Source organism: Panthera onca, chromosome A2, assembly GCF_046562875.1.
Source record: "Panthera onca isolate mPanOnc1 chromosome A2, mPanOnc1 haplotype 2, whole genome shotgun sequence".
Taxonomy (NCBI): Eukaryota; Metazoa; Chordata; class Mammalia; order Carnivora; family Felidae; genus Panthera; species Panthera onca.
The window spans coordinates 75,287,695-75,300,939 of record NC_138340.1 but is presented as its reverse complement, the minus strand read 5'-3'; positions in this window follow the sequence as shown (position 1 = coordinate 75,300,939).

The following is a 13,245-nucleotide window of genomic DNA, read 5'->3' as shown; positions in this document are numbered from 1 at the left end:
CTGGTCACCCTACTTCCAACATCTGAAGTAAACAGTTTACTTCACAGGGAAGTAGAGAGAAAATCCCTCTCTTGGTCAACACTCAGTAGAAAAGACTGCCCAGGGGGCCTGGGTGGCTCAGTAGGTTAAGCTTCTGACTTCGGCTCAGGTCATGATGTCAGGGTTTCTGGGTTCAAGCCCCACGTTGGGGTCTGTGCTGACAGCTCAGAGCCTGGAGCCTATTTCAGATTCTGTGTCTCCCTCTCTCTGCCCCTCCCCAGCTCACTCTCTCTCTCTCTCAAAAATAAACAAATATTAAAAAAGGAAAAGGAAAGAAAAGAAAAGGCTGGCCAGAAGACAGAAATTGAGTCATGTCTCTAAAACACGGGGCTTTAGAACCTTAGCTCGGCCCTGAGATCTTGTCTTGAGGATACCAGCCTCAGAATGCTGGAATACACCAGAATGTTCTGGAGCATATCAGTCTGTGGGCACAGTCCATGGGGGTCCCAAAGCCCCCTCTGCTCCCATCCTGGGCCTGGCTATAGCTTCCCTCACAAATGTCACTGCCCTCTTTCTAAACAAGCAAGGGACAGAGTTCCAAGCAATAAAAACCAAGCAGGTTTACTTTTCCTCTGCTTGCGAGGGCCCAAGCCATCCATTCCCACTGCACCAGGCTTTGTCTCTCCTTGGAATTACTCCCCCACCAATTTTTGAAACACAGCAAATATCTTTTGAACTAAAATTGCAAATGGCTAGCTTTTCCCACAGTTCAGATGCCCAAATCTAGTTCTGGAATGGGGGTGGAAAGGGGAAGCGAGTCATTTCTTGATAATTGTATTTGAAATGCATGCCGAGCATGTTACAAAGTTGTTATGTAGTGCTCTCCAGCTGAGAGAGAAAACGGTATCTATTTTCAGGTTGCTATGAGGGTCATTCTAGCCAGTCTAGAATAGTGATGAAGCACTTAGCTGCTACTTAGTAGGTGCTTTGCAAATATTTGTTGAAAAAAAAATGCATGGGTACATGAGACTAGATATTGGGCACCCATCTAAGCTGTTTCTTCTCCTAATTCTGCAATAATGCTCCTGGAACGGCGGTGTGTGGAAGGGGCCCCCAACTACGATGATTTTTAAATATTGTTACACCATACAGTAGAGGCATTTTTCATACAAAATCTCCTGCAGGACCCAAATATATTAATCAGATGGACCCCTCTCTGGTTGTGGAGGGTGTGAAGTGACCAGAGCCCCACCCATGAGGCCACCCGATTATTGCCTGCATCTGTCTCTAAGGAAGACCTTCAGCGCTGCAGACTTCCCTGCCCACAGAGGAAATCCACAGCGGAAGTGACCTCAGAGGCACCTTCCACCTCCAGAGTCACAGGAGCCATGCTTCTGTGTGCATTTCCTTCACCCACAACACCGCTGGACCCACCTCCCAACATTCCTTGCTTGCCGGTGTTTCTTCCTCCTAGTTTTACCCCCCATTTTTCTCCTCAGTCAAGGGAAAACAGGGCTCCTACAGTTCCATGTAGATTTCACTGTTAATGAGGAATAACCCCAGTTCTTTCCCCCGTTGAGGACAAGCTTAGGTGTCAAGTTATAGTTAACATTTATTCAGGTAAGGTTCACAGACAGTATCATGACTCCAGCCCCACCCAGATCTTCTTCATCCAGGCAAGGAGGAAGTCCTGATTTTTCTTTTCTTGTTTTTGAGAGGGAGAGAGAGAGAGAGGGAGAGGGAGAGGGAGAGAGAGGGAGTGAGAGTGCAGGTGTACGCAGGGGAGGGGCAGGGAGAAAGAGACTCTGAAGCAGGCTCTGTGCCCAGCATGGAGCCCAGCACAGGGCTCGATCTCATGACCCTGATATCATGACCTGAGCCAAAATCAAGAGTCAGATGCTGAACCAACTGCACCACCCAGAAGCCCCTTCCTGAATTATTTTTAACTTCCAGTTTTTCTTTCCTCCTAAATTTAGCTTAAGATTGGTTGATAAGTAAAAAATGTGAATTATGCTAAGTTCTGATAATTTGGAATAGGCCTGGAATCACTACTGTGTTATCACAGAACTCATTTTCCATATTTTTAATGGCACAGATCTTTATGCTCACCAATCTTTGTATCTTTTAAGTCCAATTTAGACCCTTAAGGAAGGAGATTTTTAAATCCATGTTTAAACGTATCTAGTTATTTGAAGCTCTTACAAGAGTTGTAATATATGCTATGGTGTCTCATTGGCCACAGCCTCTTTGCATCATTGTATCTAATGAAGGAGGCATTTCCTTTAAACATTTGGTGAAGCCTACCTGGAATTTCAGCCCCCATCAAATCTTGAGTAGTTGTTACACTTCCCTCTTTGTTCAAAGACTCAGATGCAATTTTATTTTCTCTCACAAATGTTAAAGTAGCAGCGGATGGAGCACGTTCTCTAGAAAGATACATATTTTGACCAATTATCTTCTACATTTCAAGTAAAAACATACAAGTGCGGATTCACAGTCAACTCTTCAAAGTATGCCAATTATTTACATTCTAGTCCCACATACAGTTTTACTAAATTTTGCCTGTATGACTGCCCTCTTCTATTCCTAATTTAACCAGGTCTAAAAATAGCAACTTCCTCACTACATTAATAATGCATCACTAATGCGTCCCAAAATACTAACTAGGAGTGAAGAGCTTTGTTTTTCATAGACAGAGCCATTGGCCACCAAGAAAAACAATCACAATGTATAAATTGCCTAATAACTGTAATGTATTTTGACACCATGCTTGATGCTTTTTTGCAGAGTAGATGCAAAACAACTCCCATATCCCAAACAAATTGCTAGAACATCACTTAATAGCTTATAAGCCAATCTAGAGGTCAGGGAGCAAAACAAAATGGAAATTCTAATTAGCCACAACTCTTTCTGAAGAAGGGGACAAGTTCCTGCAAATATTTTAAGCTATTTTCTATCCACAAATAAGCTCTAAAAATTCCACATCCAAGGTGGATATGAGCATATTTGTCTGGGCAACCGAGAGCACCCTCTTAATAGCTTTAAGAGCTGGATTTTCTTACTAGGAATTTTCCAGCTTGGACAACCCCCGCTTCATAGCAGGGACGTTCTTCAAAACCTCTTAAGAAATACTTAATTGTATCATGTATTGGAAGAGAACTTTTTGGTTCAAGGAACTTATTTTTGGTTAAATTTGCCCGTGTTTATATTTTATAAGAATAGAGCTATCCACATGTGGCTGCCTTTGACTGCCTGGCCACTCCCCTACCCTCACCTGTTCTGTCACCCCTATACTTCTGTCTCCAAGGTGGCTCCTAGAGCTGTGGCCACCAGCAGAGTAGAGGTCCTACCTGGGACCATAGTGTGGGGATCCTTGAACCCCCACATTGTCCTCAGTGTCCCCCCACTGCAAGCCTGCATGCACTTCAGCCAAAGCCCCTGGTTAAGGAGGCCAGTCCGGGGTCATGCTAGGATCTTATGTTCAGGAAGCCTGGACTAAGCATCGTGTTCTCCCAAATATCTGCCTGCCTACTTCCCTGCAGTAGACCCTCCGAGCTCTCCAGAAGCCACGTGACCTTCTACCTGTTCTCACATCTCAAAACCCCCTCACTCCACCACTCTGCTCTAAAGACCCCCAACATGCTGCTGTTTCAAGCCACCTGCAAGGAATCAGGCAGGTTGGGTGGTGAGCGTGGGAAGAGTCCCTGTATTACGCTCAGTGTTACTGCCGTCGTTCAACAGTATTGGGCTTACACAGGCTTCAGTTAGCCAGTCTAGGACACAATTTGTCATGGATTGAGCTGTGTCCCTGTGATATTGTCATTTATAATAAGAAATATTATATTTGGTCCCTGTCCGTGTTTCTGGCACAGAGCTCCTAAAACCCTTGGAACTCCCCCAAGTGATGAGAGCAATAAAGGCATCTGGCTATCCAGAAGCAGGTCCCTGTCAACCATACCTGAATGTCTGTTAATGAGGTGGCTTTTGGAAAACTCTAAGGATGAGGGCCGGTTGCCAGGGGACCCAACCATGTGATTAGAATATTGGAACTGTCAATCCCCCACCCCTACAGGGTCCCCTCCTGGGGAGGAGAGAAAAGCTGGAGAGTGGGTTCAGTCACCTATGGCCAATGATTTAATCATTCGTGCCTATGTAATGAAGCCTCCATAAAAATCCAAAAGGATTAGATCTAGAGGGCTTCTGGGCTGGTGAACGCAGGGAGGCACTAGGAAAGTGGCAGGCCTGGAGGGGCAGGGAAGTTCTGCACCCCTTCCCCATACCTTGTCCTATGCATCTCTTCCCTCTGGCCGGTCCTGTGTTATATCCTTTTATAATAAACCAGTGATCTAGTAGGTAAAATGTTTCTCTGAGTTCTGTGAGACGATGTAACAAATTGATTGAATCCAAGGAGGGAGATGTGGGAACGTCTGATTTACAGTAAAACCTTGGATGTGAGTAACTTGTTCTGCGAGTATTCTGCAAGACAAGCAAATATGTCTAATAAATTTTAACTTGCTAAGCAGGCGATGTCTTGCAATACGGGTAGTACCTGACACCGAATGTCACATGATCACAACTGAGCCAATGGTTCTTCTCTCTCTCTCTCTCTCTCTCTCTCTGTCTCTCTGTCTCTCTCTCTGTCTCTCTCTCTCTCTCTGTGGGATTGTGGGTGATCATCTCCCATGCTCCAATGCTCGGTCTCAGGCCATGGTGTTTGGCAGAAATCAGTGATTTTTCAGAACGTTGAAAGGTGCCCACAACTGCACTAGTGTATTTTTTTTTTGTCACTTCAAAGCACCTATGGACAGTTCTTTGCTTTTCCAGACAAGAGTAAGCTTAGGAATGCTTTGCTTCATTCTAGGTCAGGCTGCCTGCAGATACAGACCCTGTCCTCGGCTGCCTTCTTGCCATTAAATACAGTATATAGCAAGTTTATTAATACTGTACTATAGTCAACATCCATGGGAGTGTATACAATGCCCCCGTGCAGAAAAAGATTCCATTGAGCCAATAGATAGCAGTGATTCCGTTAGTGATTGTGACAGTCGTCTTACGTGATACCCCTCCTCTCTCTTGTCTCCCTCACACCAGCCACCAAGATTTTCAGAGGTAAGTGCAGGTTAATTTGTTTCTTTTTCTTTATATTTTGCATTTTCTTTATTATTTTGTTTTGTATTACAGTATTATAACCATTTTTATATGAGTATTTTTAGGTGTAGAACGAATCCTCTGAGTTTCTATTATTTCTTATGGCGAAATTTGCTTTCATACACAAATGCTTTGGATTACAAGCATATTTCCGGAACGAATTATGCTGGCAAAATAAAGTTTACTGTATTTATAAACAGTTGGTGAGCAGCATCGGTGACAACCGGGACTTATACCTGGTGTCTGAAGTGGGAGGCAGGTGCAGTCTTGTGGCACTGAACCTTTAATGTGTGGGATTCGATGCCAAGTCCTCATAGATGGGGTCAGGACTGAACGGAATTGTAGGATACCCAGCCAGTGTTGCAGAATTGCATGGTAAGGGGAACCTGAGCCCTCCTCCCATGTTTGGTGGTCAGAAGAAGTATAGAAAAGAGACACACGGGAGGAATTTTTTCCCAGTTCCCACAAGGGATGAAGTCATAACCCCTGGTACCTGTGAATATGACCTGATTTGGAAATAGGGTCCATACAGTTGTAATTGAGCTATAAATCAACATGAGGTCATACTGGAGGAAGGTGGACCCTTAATCCGACATAACTGGTGTCCTTATAAAGAGAGGGGAGATGCAGACACAGACACACACAAGAGGAAAATGCCCCGAGCAGTCAGCGCCAGTGTGGAGATGGAAGCAGAGACCCAAGTAACACAGCCACACGCAAGGAGCCCCAAGGACCCCCAGCAGCACAGAGGCAGGGAGAGGGAGCCTGGCCCTGCTCACACCTTGATGGTCCTCTAGCCTCCAGAATCGAGGGAATGGCTTGTTGTTTGTTACCGCAGGCCTAAGAAACTAACACAGAATCCGGCCTCTTTCTTCCTACCAGCCTGCATCTTGGAAAACTGTATCCCCCAATCCAAGTAACTGACAAACAGATCTCCAAACAGGAGCTTTTCATTAGTTGGAACAGTCTGTGTTCATCTGTTGCTTTCTTCGGAAACAATGTCTTTTTAATAAGCATATGATCTGTCCATATTCTCCTTAATTTAGTAGGAAAAGCAGTAGCTTTTGAGGGAGCCTGTGGCAGGTCGGGTCCTTCCGAAGCAGGGGCTGAGTTTGGGGCACAAGCTAAGTAAAGCATTGAACTGTGAGAGGCAGGAGGAGGAAGGGTTGGCAGAGGAGAAAGTCCAGCGGCCAGGCAGGCCTGATGAAACCTTGACCAATCTGGGAGGGGCTCTGTCTGTCGTGAGCATAGTGAGTGCCTCTGTTTGACAGGGGCTGGGCCATTACCGCCCTGCCCACCGGCCACCCTAGGAGGGGTGTGAATGGGGCCAGGTGGTTCTCTGCCTGGGGACTGCATTCCCTCAGAGGGAGGCAGCAAGCCTTCTCCAATGGGGGGGGGGGGGGTGTCTGGGCAGCGGATCCCACTCCTACTCTCTGTGGTCCAGATAGAGAGCTCCTGGGCACATACTAGGCACATGCGCTTCAGTCTCTCCAAACTGTCATTCTCTCTTTCTTCAGCTCTCCATGTTCTTGTGCCCCCTATGGGCACTGAGACACCAGAAGGTTCTGAAGGTACCTTAACACTTCCTGGGTCATCCTCCTCGAAGGCCAGACTTTTACATTTAAACACGGTCCATTTGTCCCTAATGGATGAAGTCAGTTACAGTCACCTGTGTTGTCAGATTTCTCCACTCAAAAGCTACCACTTCCCCACTTGTAATAAATGAGAAACTTGTAGGTAGATATTCTGAGACTATATGCAAACTCCTGTCAAACTCTCGCTCCCCCAATTTGGCATGCATGAGGATTCTTGCCTAAATCTGTCTTTACTAAGATGATTTTTAAATGGTAATTTTCCAATTCCATCAGTGCTACCGTGTTTATTAGTCAGCTTTCTACTGTACGGAACAGGTCACCTTTTCTTCCCAGGTATTTTTTAACTTACGATCTGTTATCAAGGTGGACTCCTGGATCTGTGATTTATTCACTCTATTTCTGTTCTTATTCACCTTAATGCTCAGTTATCCCAGCCTTGGCCAATGAAAGGCTTTCATTTCTTTTTCTTATATACCCTCATCATTCTTTTGGCACTTATTTTCTGGAATAATAAGATGTTCCAGGCTCATCTTGTATTTTCTGGGCTTTGAATAAGCCATTTCTCCATGAACTCCTGGTTCATTTCTGTGGAGAATTATATTTAGAAATGAAGGTCTTGGCTCAGGCTCTACTCATTGCAACTGAATGTCTGAGTGTCATTGAAATAATAAATTTATACCAATGCCTCTAATTTGAATCCACCCTAGGTTTTTGCTTGCCTTCCCCCCATTCCATGTTCCTACCTCTATCTCCCAACTTCCATATTCCTCTGGCTCCCAAAAACCTCACTGTAGTCCCTCATTTGCTCAGTTCTGCAGTAGCCACAAAATGATTTCATAATGTTCGTGTCACTACAACAAATAAACCTACTGAAAGGAGTCAAGGTTGGTTTACCTTTTTTTTTTTTCCTTTAGATTGAAGTCAGAGTACTATGTTCCAAACTTATTTGGGGTACTGGCATAAAGACAGACATACAGACCAATGAAATCAAAGAGAGAACCCAGAAAAAAACTTTCACATGTATGGTCATATGATTTTTAAGAAGAGGGGCCAAAGCCACTCAATGAAGAAAGGACAGTCTTTTCAACAAATGGTGCTGGGAAAACTGGGTATTGATATGCAAATAGATGAAGTTGCACTCTTACTTTATACCATATACAAAATGGATCAAAGGCCTAAATGTAAGACCCAAAACTGGAACACTCTTATAAGAAAATATGAGAGGAAAGCCTTTGTGATACTGGGTTTGGCAGTGACTTCTTGGATCTCACTAACATCATGGACAACAAAATTAAATAGGTAAATTGGGACACAACAAAATTAAATGCTTTTGTGCCTCACAAAAAACAACAGAGTCAAAAGGCAAACCATGGAACCCGAGAATATATTTGTTTACCATATATCTGATAAGGGATTCATATCCAGAACATATAAAGAACTCCTACAAATCAAGAACAAAAACAACCTGATGAAAAAAATGGACAAAGGACTTGAATAGACTGTTCTCCAAAGAAGATAACAAATGGCCAATAAGCCCATGAAAAGATGTTCAGTATCACTCACCATCAGGAAATGCAAATCAAAACCACAATGAGATGCCACTTTATGCCCATTAAGACAGGTACTCTCAAAAACAGAAAATAATTGTTGGCAAGGATGTGGAGAACTTGGAACCCTCGTGCACTATTGGTGGGAATGTAAAATGTTACAGCCTCTGTGGAAAATAATGTGGTACTTTTTCAAAAAATTAAGAATAGAATTACTATATGATCCAGAAATTCCACTTCTGGATATATATCCACCCTCCAATTAAAGTAAGGTCTCAAAGAGATATTTGTACACCCATGTTCACAGCAGCATTATTCGTAATAAACAAAATATAGAAGCAACTCTAGTGTCCATTGACTAATGGATAAACAAGTATGGTATATACATACAACAAAGTTTTATTCGAACTTATAAAGGAAGGAGATGCTGGGGCGCTTGGGTGGCTCAGTTGGTAAAGCTTCCGACTTTTGATTTCAGCTCAGGTCATGATCCCAGGGTCGTGGAATTGAGCCCCCCTTTGGGCTCTGCGCTGAGCATGGAGCCTGCTTGGGATTCTCTCTCTCTCTCTCTCTCTCTCTCTCTCTCCCTCTCTCTCTCTCTCTTTCTCTCTCTCTGTCTCTCCATCCCTCCGTCTCTCTCAAAATAAATCAATAAACTTTAAAAAAATAAGGAAAGGAAATCTTGATGCATGCTACAACATGAATGAATCTTGAGGACATAATGCCAAGTAAAACAAGCCTTTCACAAAAGAACAAGTACCACGTGATTCCACTTATGTAAAGTACCTAGATTTCAAAGAGACAGAAAATAGAACAGTGGTGCCCATGACTGGGGGCAGTGGGGATTTGCTGTTTAATAGGTACAGAGTTTCAGTTTTCAAAGACGAAAAGAGTTGCACAGGTGGATAATGGTGATGATCATACAACACTGTGGATGTGCTTCATGTCGCCAAACTACACACTTAAAAACTGGCTAACATGATAAATTGTATGCTGTTTTACCACAACGAAAAATGAAAACCTTCAGGCAAATCACTTTATTCATTGGAAACAGGCTCATTTGTTCCTGTTTTCCTTTAGTTTGAGATTTTTCTCTCATTCTTGTTATTAAATCTGTAGAACATTAGTACAAATTCTATACAACATTGTATAGAAAGGTATACCCAGGGAAGAGTCATCCCTTTGCCTGTCCCTACAATCCCTTCATCTCCATCCCTGCGGGTAACCAGTTTCATCTTGTTTTATCTTTCTTGTATTTATTTGTTGTTTTGTTTTATCTTTCTTGTATTTATTTTTTGCAAAATTATACAGATGTGTGTAGTTTTTACATTTTCTTCTACTTTTTAAAAAACGTTTATTTATTTTGAGAGAGCGAGCGCATGTGGAGGGGCAGAGAGAGTGGAAGAGAGAGAGAATCCCAAGCTGACTCAGCGCTGTCAGCTCATAGCCCAATGTGGAGCTCGAACTCACGAGTTGCGAGCCTGACCTGAGCTGAAATCAAGAGTCGGGCACTCACCCAACTCAGCCACCCAGGTGCCCCAATTTTCTTCTACTTTTTATAAAAAAAGGTGGCATACCACATGTATTTTTTTGCATTTTTCACTTAAAATATATTCTCAAAACTATTCCCTTTCAGTTCATAGAAATTTTCCTCATTTTTTTTTTACTGGTTCATAATACTCCATAGTATGTATTTCCCATACTTTACTTATCCAAAAATTATTGTCCTAATTTATCTTGATGCTCAAATTGTCCCAGATTTAGCCACTGAAAGCAGTCTCCTGCATTTGAGCATTTAAGTAATTGGCAGTATTTTGCCATTACAAATAGTGCTTCGATGAATAACTTTTGCATATGAATAACTTTTTGCATATGTATTTTCATGTTGTTCAAAGTGTATCTTCAGGATAATATTCCTAGAAGTGAAATCTGTGAGTCAAAGAATACACACACATGGAGTTTTGTTCAGTACTGTCGAATTATTTTCCTTAGGATAGTACTTTTTTTCATTCTAATCAGCAAGGTATAAAAGTGCCTGTTTCCCCACAGTCTTGCTAATTTTATCAAGCCTTTGGATTTTTGTCAACATGAGGGATAACGAGAAGGAACTGTAACGCTGAAATAAATGAAAGATTATTTCTCAAATATCCCTCTACTGTGAAGACAAGAGATTATGAAAGTTGTATCACTAATTCCAATATCTGGGTCATCTGCATCTGTAGGCTGATTCTATCAATGTTTGTGTTTTTAAAAGTTTTTTAAAGTTTATTTATTTGGAGAGAGAGGAAGAGAGTAGGGGAGGGACAGAGCGAGAGGGAGAGAGAGAGAGTCCCAAGCAGGCTCTGTACTATCCACGCACCGCCCAGTGCGGGGCTCAAACCCACAAACCATGAGATCTTGACCTGAGCTGAAATCAAGAGTCAGACGCTTAACTGACTGAGCCACCCAGGCGCCACTCAATGTTTTTTTTTTTTTAATGTAGACAAAAATCATGTCTCTTACTTACACTTGCATGACAGACATTGTGTATAAATGAGTAGACATTGAAGCAAATAATCTTTTGCCCCAGAATGGTCCACCCTTTTCTGTTAGGCAGCTAAGGTAAAAGGATGATTTCTTTCATCTTATTAGGAGTTAAGCTGGGTAGGGAATCAGTAGCAGCTTCAGATGGTTGCAGTTTACCTGTGGTCCTCTTGAGAATGAAGTCAACCCTCTCCCTCCAGTGGGGCCTTGCAAGTGATTCACCAGAATACGATAAGACCTTGGGATCTCTCTCTGCTTTCAGCTTCTTACACTATGGAGGGCCTGACCTCCTTGATCTCATTGGGAGTTGAGCAGTGGTAGCCGGGGTTTTGATTCAGTTATCTTCTAGCATCAAGTATTTTGAGGTGATGTCAGGCCCCTCCAGCCTGTGACACAGGCACAGTGGGACTAAGTGATACCTCTGTCTTCCAGCTTCAGCTCTGGCCACCACTAATTCAGAAAAAGCGGGAGAGATTGTTGAGTGTGGAGGGCTAGATTTATGTTTGAGATTTGCATTAGCTTTCCACGGCTACTTTAACAAATTACTGTAGACTTGGTGGCTTAAAACAGCACAGATTTATTACCTTATGGTTCTGTAGATCAGAAGTCTGACACAGACTTCAATGCGCCAAGGTCAAGGTATCAGCTGGGTGCATTCCTTTCTGGAGGCTCTAGAGGGGAATGCCAATTCTTTGTCATTTCCAGCTTCCAGAATTCCATTCCTTACCTTATGGCCTCTTTCTCCATCCCAAGAGTCAGCAATTTCAATCCCAATCCTTCTCTTCCCATGCTGCCATCTGTCTGGTTCTTTTTTCCAACTCCCTCTTTTACTTCTAAGGACACTTGTGATTACATTGAGCGCATTAAAATAATCCAAGATAATCTCCCCATTTTAGAGCCAGCTGATTAGTGACCTCAATTCCATTGGCTATCTTAACTCCCGTTTGGCATGTAACCTGACATATTCACAGATTCTGGGGATTATGATGTGGATGTCTTTGAGGGGCCATTAATTGCCAACCACGGGTCTTTTGCAGATTCCATTCTATTAGCCAAGTCTCATTCAACATTCAGCTGATTTCCTGTTGTGGAAAGTTGGTTTGACTCTGGCAGACCCTCCACTATCCACGCCATAGGCTAGGTTCTGTTCTCAGGGAAGCGGACTCTAAGATGGCGCTCGGTGTGCAGGCTGTTTACAGGAAGTGCCCCTGGGGATCAGTACCTGTGAAAGGAAGTATGTTAGTTTCCTGGGGGTTCCATAACAAATTTCCGCAAACTGGGTGACTTAAAACGAGAAATTTATTCTCTCTTATTTCTGGACAGAAGTCAGAAATCAAGGTGTTGGCAGGTCCCCGCCTTAAACCCGTTGGTTTGGGGCCCATCTTGGGGTACTAAAGGAGGTTCTATTCCTTATTCCTTGCCTCTTCCAGCTTCTACTGGCTATTAATATTTTTGGCCTATAGCTGTTCACACCAATCTCTGCCTCTAACTTCACAGGGCCTTCTCCCCCTCTCTTCTCTGTGTGTTTCTGTCCTCTATGTCTCTTATAAGGACATCATTTGTTAGATCTAGAGCCCACCCAATAATCCACGATGAACCCATCTCGAATCCTTAGTACATCTGCAAAAACCATTTTTACAAGTAGGTTAGCATTCAGAGGTTCTAGGGATTAGGCAATGGACATATCATTGGGAGTACCGGAGAGTAGGAAGCGGGATTGGACACGGGAAGAAGCTGAGCTGCAGTACATGTCCCACTACCTCAGCAAGCCACACAGAAAGCTTTGGAACTGAAATGGTCCATCAGATTTCTCCTGCGTTGTGAAGAAATGTCCAGAAATTTATACCCATGCCTTAAGCAGTCATAAAATGCGGGCTGCCCCTGGAAGGGCATGGTGACTGTCTGTAACTGAGGTAATCCCTAAAGGCTGGCTGTACCTCCAGCAATGGGAACAACAGTCCTTCTTTTAAAGGGAAATTGGTTATCGCATCTCCTGTGCAGCCCAGCTCCACTTCTTCATATGCATTTGGGGAGTAGCTCTTCCAACCTTGTGTCATTGTGATAAGCACATCCACCAGGCTTCTATGCCACCTTCCGTTGTTCCAGAGCTTTGTCTTCCCCATTGGTCTCATGGCCTAGTTCTACCTCCCTTAAGCCCCAGTCTGCAGAGGAGGCCACCAGTGAGTTTCTTAAGTGATGTCACTACACTCCTGATGACTGTGGCCCATGGTGGGTCTTCCAGGACTTCCCATCAAAAGTGATTATCTGTTGAGTTTTTGGCCTTATGTAGTATATCCACTCCACCTTGCCCACTTCTGGGAGTCTTTTAATCCCTCCCTCCCATTGCCTGCCACAGTAGTTCTGTTTTGTTTCTTCCCCACTTAGGCCATTACTTTTTCCATGCTTCTAGGAGCCATTGGAGTCCTTGCCAGGGTGTTAAACCCTGTATCTTG